Here is a 7,917-nt window from a genome sequence, read left to right as displayed (position 1 = left end):
TATGGATCCTTCTCCTCAGCATTTCTATCATTTTATCTTTTTGTTGGACCTATCCTTGAGCCACTCCAAGACAAAGCACACTTCTGGAAGCAAAGGCTTGACTGTTAAAGAAAACTATGCCCATAAGGATAAGTTTTCCTGAAGAGTGCACTCCTTCGGCACGAATAACTGTGCCCTCCTTGAGCATATGAGTGCACCCTAAACCCATGAATGTTTTCCCCTTCATCCCTTCGGTATGCCCCCTTGCCTTGTTCCTTTGAGTGCATGAGCACACTTTGAAGGCCTGAAGCATTTCCCCTTCGTCCCTTTGGTGTGCGTCCTTGCGCCCTCTTAGCCTCTTTGAGCGCATGAGTGCATCTTGAACTCACGAATGACCTTCCTTCATGCTTCCATAATGCAACCTACACCCTTGATGATCTCTCTCTCTTTCTTGAGCGCATGAGCGCACCTTGAAGGCCTCTTGTGAGCCTTGATCTTTCTTCATGCTCTGACAATGTGCCCTCCTTGTTTTGATGCAGATTTATTACTTATACAAGTAACCATGTCCTATCGTTGATAGGATTATACTCTCATCTACATTTGATGGCTTTTTGAATATGGTCTTTGAAGTTATTGCTTGTAATATATAGAATATTTCATAAATCTAATCTTTGTCACCATGAGTGTGCTTCCACATACAGGTGTTCTAGCTACTAGTCTCATTACTCTTTCATCATTTGTTGGAACGACGTCTCTCGCTACATGTCAAGTGGACTCAAAAGAAGCTTTAGAAGCAAGCACTAAAGAAACAGTAGAAGTTACAAAGCTTACCATTCCTATTCTTATAGATACATAGTACTTCATAGACAAATTTACCGAGGTCACATGGAAAGATATCAAATACACATCCATGCAGAAGTAGTTCCCTGAATATTTGGAAGATAAGGAAGTATACACCAACACCAAGCAGTCCAGAATACATAGGATTGCATGCAGATTCCTAGTCATACCTTGTGCAGAAGTGATTGAATGGATTCTTTCACACATGGATTATTTTGATCTGGTGCTTCGAAGTGAAAGTGGTGGCTAGCTTTCCACCTACTATGGAGAGGACATGCAGACTTATTATAAGATGCTAAATTCCATAGAGTATGAAAACAATAGCTTCTACATTATATGGGTCAATCTCGACATAAGTGATATCATCAATTCTTGGTGTCAGGAGCCTACTAAATTCTTACACCACCCATCTACAATTTATGTGACTAGGATTCACAAGGATATGTATCAGTACCTTATTGCTATGTGTTATAGATTGCATGGGTGGAATAATGCTAAAGTATTTGAGGAGAAATGGATATTTATGCTCAACTTGGTTGTTACCCGTGGCAAAATCTTCAATTAGGCAGATATACTTTCTTTTGAGTTGCAACATCATGTTGGGAAAGTTAAAGCATCTCTAAGGAAAAACCAGGCACTAGAGTTCTATATGTCTACAATTCTATTAGATGGAATCTATGCATGATATGCATTCCTAGGGATTTATTAGAACTAGACCCCATAGGATAAGTTTCCAGTTTACTTCCATCGCATATTGTTGTCATATTTGACTTTCAGAGCGACATACGATAGATTGATAGAGCATTTCTTTGCAATCATATTTCAGATGATATATGAGATTGATCCTCCTTGCATGACCAACTAGGTGAAGGATTCATTACATGATATCACAAACTGGTTTTCTGTGCTAGAAGGTACATATATCATATACTTTGGATGTCATATTTCTCCTCATATCATGTCACGATATGTGACTAATAAGGTGGCCATGCATGTAGAAAATCTTGTAGATTCATAATCTCATGCAATGTACTAAAGCATAGGACAAGAATCTACTTCTACTTTCAACCAGCGGAAGCCAATAGATTGATGAAAACAATATGAACAACAAGAAGAAGATAAATAAACGGCACATAACACAAGATGTATCTGGGGAAAGCCACTGCTCAAAACCCCACTATTTGTATTACATATATCAGAAATATGAATGAAGATACAAAGGTCGTTCTCACTTGAACAATTCTGCACAACTATGCTCAACTCTCTTAACTCACAAGCTAGCTCGTGTCCAACACTTAGCCAATTCTGTAGCTCTCCAAACCCCTAATCTCTTGCGTAATTCCTAGGATGAATAGCCCATATTTAAAGGGAATTCATGCTTCCAAAACTGCGCAATCCAAACATGGGATCAATCTCTGATGCATGCATGATATTAACACTCCAGTAAATAGTATAACTGATAGTACATTGTCAACTGGGTCTTTCTCAGAACCGACATGCATGAGTTTCTGGTGAGGGAATCTTCAGTTAACTAGAGTGACACTTGTGGATGCACTAGTGCACTAACTGACTATTAACTCTATATTAGTTCCACAAACAGTTTGGAACTAATTTAACTGAACTTAACTCAGTAAACTAAGTGATCTAATTTCCAAATCAATTTAAACTCATACTGGAGCCCTAAAATTTAGGGAGAACATATACATGACTATAGAAAGACTTCCAACTCGAAATTCCTAAGCTAATTAAACTTAATTAACTATTTACAAGTCACAATGAGAATAGAATTCGATTTTAATTCTCAGTTTAATTCAAAGACAAATTAAACTGGAATTTCTTGTTGTCATTTCTCAACACTCCCTCTCAACAAGAAAGGGATTATCAGCTACCCTAATCATGTCTCTGTGAAACTCGAATTTACATCTTGACAATGCCTTTGTCAAAATGTTAGCATCTTGCTCCTCCATGGGAATGTAATCTAACAACACAATCTGCCTCAATACATAATCTCTAAGATGATGATATCAGATATCAATATACTTGGACCGATCATGAAAAAATGGATTTTCAGAGAGTTTGATACAACTATGATTATAGCTGTAAATCACAGATGGACCCATTTGCTGACCAAACAAACCAACCAGGATCTTCCTCGTCTACATGGCCTCACATGATGCCTGACTCGTAGCCATGTACTTTACCTCTATTGAACTGAGTGCACCCGATCTCTGTTTCATGTTGTACCAAGAAGCTGTCGCTAACCCAATATTGAAGATCCCTCCTTATGTGCTCTTCTTATCGGATGGAGTCCCTGCCCAATCCGCATCGGTGAAGCCTTGAAACTTCACTCCCTCTGTCCGTCTATACCATAATCCATACTGAGAAGTGCCCCTAAGGTATCTCAACACATGCTTTTCTACCTTCCAATACAGCTTGGTAGGCCTAACCATCGCTTGACTAAGCTAGTTAACTGCAAATCACATATACGGTCATGTGTTCAACAATTACATGAGTGAACCCACAAGCTACCTATAAACAATAGCCTCCACTACTTCCCCTGAAGTAGCATCCTCCTTCCTCCAGTTATCTGCTAGAGGAGTCTCCATGGGTTTGTTACTCTCCATGCGGAATATCTTGAGTATCTCGTTGGCATACTTGCCCTAAGACTCAAACAAGTCCCCATCTCCCTGCCATACCTCCATGCCAACAAAGTAATTCTTGAGCCCCATGTCCTTCATCTTAAACTCTCTTGCAAGGTCCTCTTTACAAGACTTTATCAACTGGTCATCACCAGCCAGTATGATATCATCAACATAAAGTAAAATGATCAACAATTTACGTTCCACCACTATGTGATGCCCAACCCGGTGAAGTAGCTATATATCATGCTGTAACAAGCACGGGGTGCTTGCTTCAGCTCATACAACGCTCTCTTGATTTCGGACACATGTGACTCACGGTTAAAGGTATCAAAACCTTGAGGCTTCTCTATGTACACCTCTTCCTCAATCATGCCATTAAGGAAGGTTGTATTCACATCCATTTGATGTATCGTCCAACCCATCTATGCTGATAGTGCCAATATAGATCTGATTGACGAGTACCTTGCAACAGGAGCAAAGGTCTCATCATAGTTAATCCCCTCTACTTGTGAAAAGCCACGGGCCACAAATATAGCCTTATGCTTCTCAACACTACCATCTGCAGCTTGATCAATGATCCCTTGGATGTAAAGGAAGGGTAAATTTGGCAAAAGGGTTGGACATGGGTTTGGGGGATTTTGGGTTGAACGTTGAATGGAAGGCTATTTTTATTTGAGATATTTTGTAGCTATTGAATAAGAGGGCTTTGGTTAAATGGGATTTTTCTATTTCAAAAAAATTGGGGAAGAATTTTGAATGGCCCTAGTGGCCAAGGTGTTGAGAATAGCTTATCTTTGAGTTGGGTGATGGTGCAAGTTAGCATGGAGGTATATATAAACTTGGTGACTTAGGGAGCCATTAGGTTATTGGGAGATAAGGACGCTAGGGCAAAGGAAGGGAGTTTGACTATTGAATTTCCATGGTGAGTTGGATATGAAAGGGGATGTTGTAAAGGTGGACCATAAAGGAGTTGAGGGTATTGAGGCCATGGGGCTTTGCCACAAAGGTGTCATCAAAATACCTAAACCAAGATTTGGGTTTAAGATGGAAATTGTTAAGGGGATTCAAAGTGTTCCATAAAAATGTTGCCTACTACTGAGGATAAGGAGGAACTTGTGGCAGTACTTCAGTTCATTTGTAACAATCCCTTTATAGGAAAAGAACATGGAGGAAAAAAAGAGATTGATGACGATAAGGGTCTCAAGATCAACCATCTCAGAGATGAGATTGATGGCTTCAAGAACATGGATTTTAGTAAAAAGGGAAAAAAAATAAAAATAAATCGACCATGACATTTTTCTCATCGAGATGGAGAAGCCTAGTTTTTTTTAATAAAATCAGAGGAACATTCGATAAAAGGAGGGGTTGAGGCCAGTGAGTGGTTTGAATTTAAGAGTTAAAAGCTAGGAAATGGTGTAGGTAGGAGAAACAATGACATTAACTATGGGTCTAAGGGGGGTATCATTTTTGTGAATCTTAGGTCAACAATAGATTTGTGAGTGTGGGATTGTGGGGAAGAAGTTGTTTTCAAATTGAAGGGGGAAGGGAAGAGGATTTAATAGCTTTAGAAACCCAATTTGTGATGTTGTTGAGATGATTTTTCGTAATGGGTTCGTATGAGGAAGAGGAGAGGGGTTTGTGGTAGTGTAAATGTTTGTTTGTAAACATTCACATGTTGGCTAAATTAAAATTTATTAAAAGGTTAAAAGTAATATAGAGCTTAGTATGGGGAGATGTTGTAGTGTATGTAAATGAGTGTACAAATTTAAATGTTGGCTCAATTAATAATAAAAAGTTAAAAATAATAAAATTCAATTTGTTTTCTTTTCACATATGGGAAAACCTATCATAACTCAGTTGTCAAACCAATAGTGAGGACAATTATCTCTAGCTGTTATATGTGAATGGCTAACTCATCACTGTTATTCAAGGAAAACCATGCCACCTAGAATAAACTAATGGCGATCCGTAAGGGGGTAGACTTTCACTCCTACCAGATGCCTCTAGGTCTTGGGTCATTAACCTGTTTCCTTACGTCTGAAGAAGACGAGCTCTTAGCCAAGCAAAAGCAGTTTTAGGGCATAATACAAGCCCAATAAAAATCAATTTGTTATATGGTAATTTTGTTTTTATAAATAAAATTACCAACATTTTTTTAGATAAAAGAAAATCATAATATACATGTCACATTAAAATATAAAACATATAATAGTAACTATAAATTAAGATCATTTTTACCATATAAATTAAAATACATTTGATTTTGTAATCATATTTAAATTTAATTAATAAGCACATAAAAATTGTATACGCCTGAGTGCTAGAACCACACTTTATCACCCAAATTTCCTCAAGCGAAAAAAACATTAACACGGGAAAATGCCCACATACACAACCCCCTTGCATGAATTTTGAGGATATGCCATGTCACTTGTTGATGTCCTCTTATCATTAGTCCATGATGTCTTCCTTACTACATCACTGCCAACCATCATCCATGTGTGATGTTATGTCATCACCTAAATACCACATTGGGTGAATTTCATGCGTTAAAGACTGCACATGTAGAAAACCCGATGGAAATATGGGCCATTAGATTGAGTCATCACCAATTTATCAATCATATATGTGCTAATTAGTCATTAACCTTTGCACTTATTGTGCACCCGATTTGAAAATGGGTCATTAGGCCAAGTTCTTCTTTGCCATTAGATCCATCATGTGTATGTAGGCATATTAAACTTAGCACATGTTGTGGACCCTATTTCAACCACAATCGTTGATCTCACTGGTGATGATGAATTGTGGTCTTTGAATCTTCATTCAACACCTACACCATGTGGCCTCTCTTGCCACCTCATTTCCATGTGTACCAATCACCACATGCCACTTAGCATTCACATCACCTACCTTGTGTCCTCCCATGTCAACGACACGCCATGTGTCACCCTGTGATGGTGCCACGTTTCACTCAACGAAAGGCCACTTAGGTACCCAAAAATTCCAAATCATCATGCCACATGTCACCTATCACAACATGCCACATCATCTAGTGTTGACCAATCTCCTTCTTCTATTTATCATTGTGCTAAAGCATTGGGCATAGCAGGAAGGCCCAAGGATCTTGTGTTTTTTGATAAATTTCCTTTGTTAAGTAAATAATGATGTGGCTTAAGATTTATATTAATTGCCATACTGGGAAGTTTTTTGTCTCCTTAATTATGTTTATTGTGGTCGTTGTCCAATCTTTAAACCCCATAAACATTTTTACTTTTACTTCGCGATGAGACATGAATCTTCACGTTATTTGACGAAAAATATTCCCATTTGCGGACTCTATCAGATGTGTGACCATGGCTCTCCATGCCAAAACCTTCCGTCCAAAAGTTCCATGGTATGCCATCAAATTTTAGGTTAGTTAACGGAAAAAAACATGTCTTCGCCTTTTGTTAGCCTGTGTGGAACCATGTGCCCTTGGAACCTTGCCAAACTTCAAACTACCATAACTCCTTATCCCTTTGGAGTTTTTCAAATTTCCTTATATTGTTGGAAAGGTCTTTCTAAGAACTATACAACCATGCACTTTATAGGAGCACTTGTCCATTGCAACCAAATGTCTTTAATTATAGGCCATTAGATTAGCACTATGCAGCCATTACAAGACTCTGTAAAAAACTGCAAACATTGAACATGCATTAGTGATTGTTTGACATCAATGATAAAAAAATGTCACTCTCCAACAAGCTCCCCCTGAGCTTGATACTCCTTGAAATCACTGACCACTTCCTTGACTATTGACAACACTTTGCTCAACAATCTTCCCCTTTGGCATTGATGGCAACAATACCAAACATTATTGGTCATTAATGGAAACACTACTTGGAAACACTCCTCCTAACATGCTACTAATGTATGCTCGTTCTCCCCTTTATTCTCCAATGTTTGCTAATTCTCCCCCCTTTGACATCAATGACAAAGGGTTTGGATACTCCACATCTGACCATTCTCCCCTTAAGGAAATATACTAGGTTGTTGATTATTACTTTTGTAAGTACATGCTCCCCCTAAACATATATTATCTCTCTTGATTGTTCATCTAGTTCTTAATGCTTTGTGACGTCTAACATTACTTCCCTTGAGAGGATATAACAGGTTGCTTATGATTCAACCTTTGTCTAAAATCAACTAATATCTTCAATATTTGCTCACTTCTCCACTATTATAATAAATTCATTCCCCTCCTTTTGCTTTTGAAAAGTCAATGGTTGATTACTCTCCATTTTCCAATTCATCTTTGTACCAACAACCAATTGCAAGTTCCTTTGGTACTACTCATGTGACCGTTCACACACCCCTTGAGCATAATCACCATCATCTCCATCTCTTTAAAGTCAAAAGCTCTAATGTTTGAGCTCTTCTTCCCTTGGAATTCCCACTCTTCATGACTACTTCTCTT

This window comes from Pinus tabuliformis, chromosome 3_2, assembly GCF_031772625.1.
Source record: "Pinus tabuliformis cultivar Carrire ecotype Pingquan chromosome 3_2, CPIR1, whole genome shotgun sequence".
Lineage (NCBI taxonomy): Eukaryota > Viridiplantae > Streptophyta > Pinopsida > Pinales > Pinaceae > Pinus > Pinus tabuliformis.
The sequence above is the reverse complement of the archived record's forward strand: the minus strand, read 5'-3'. Positions refer to the sequence as shown.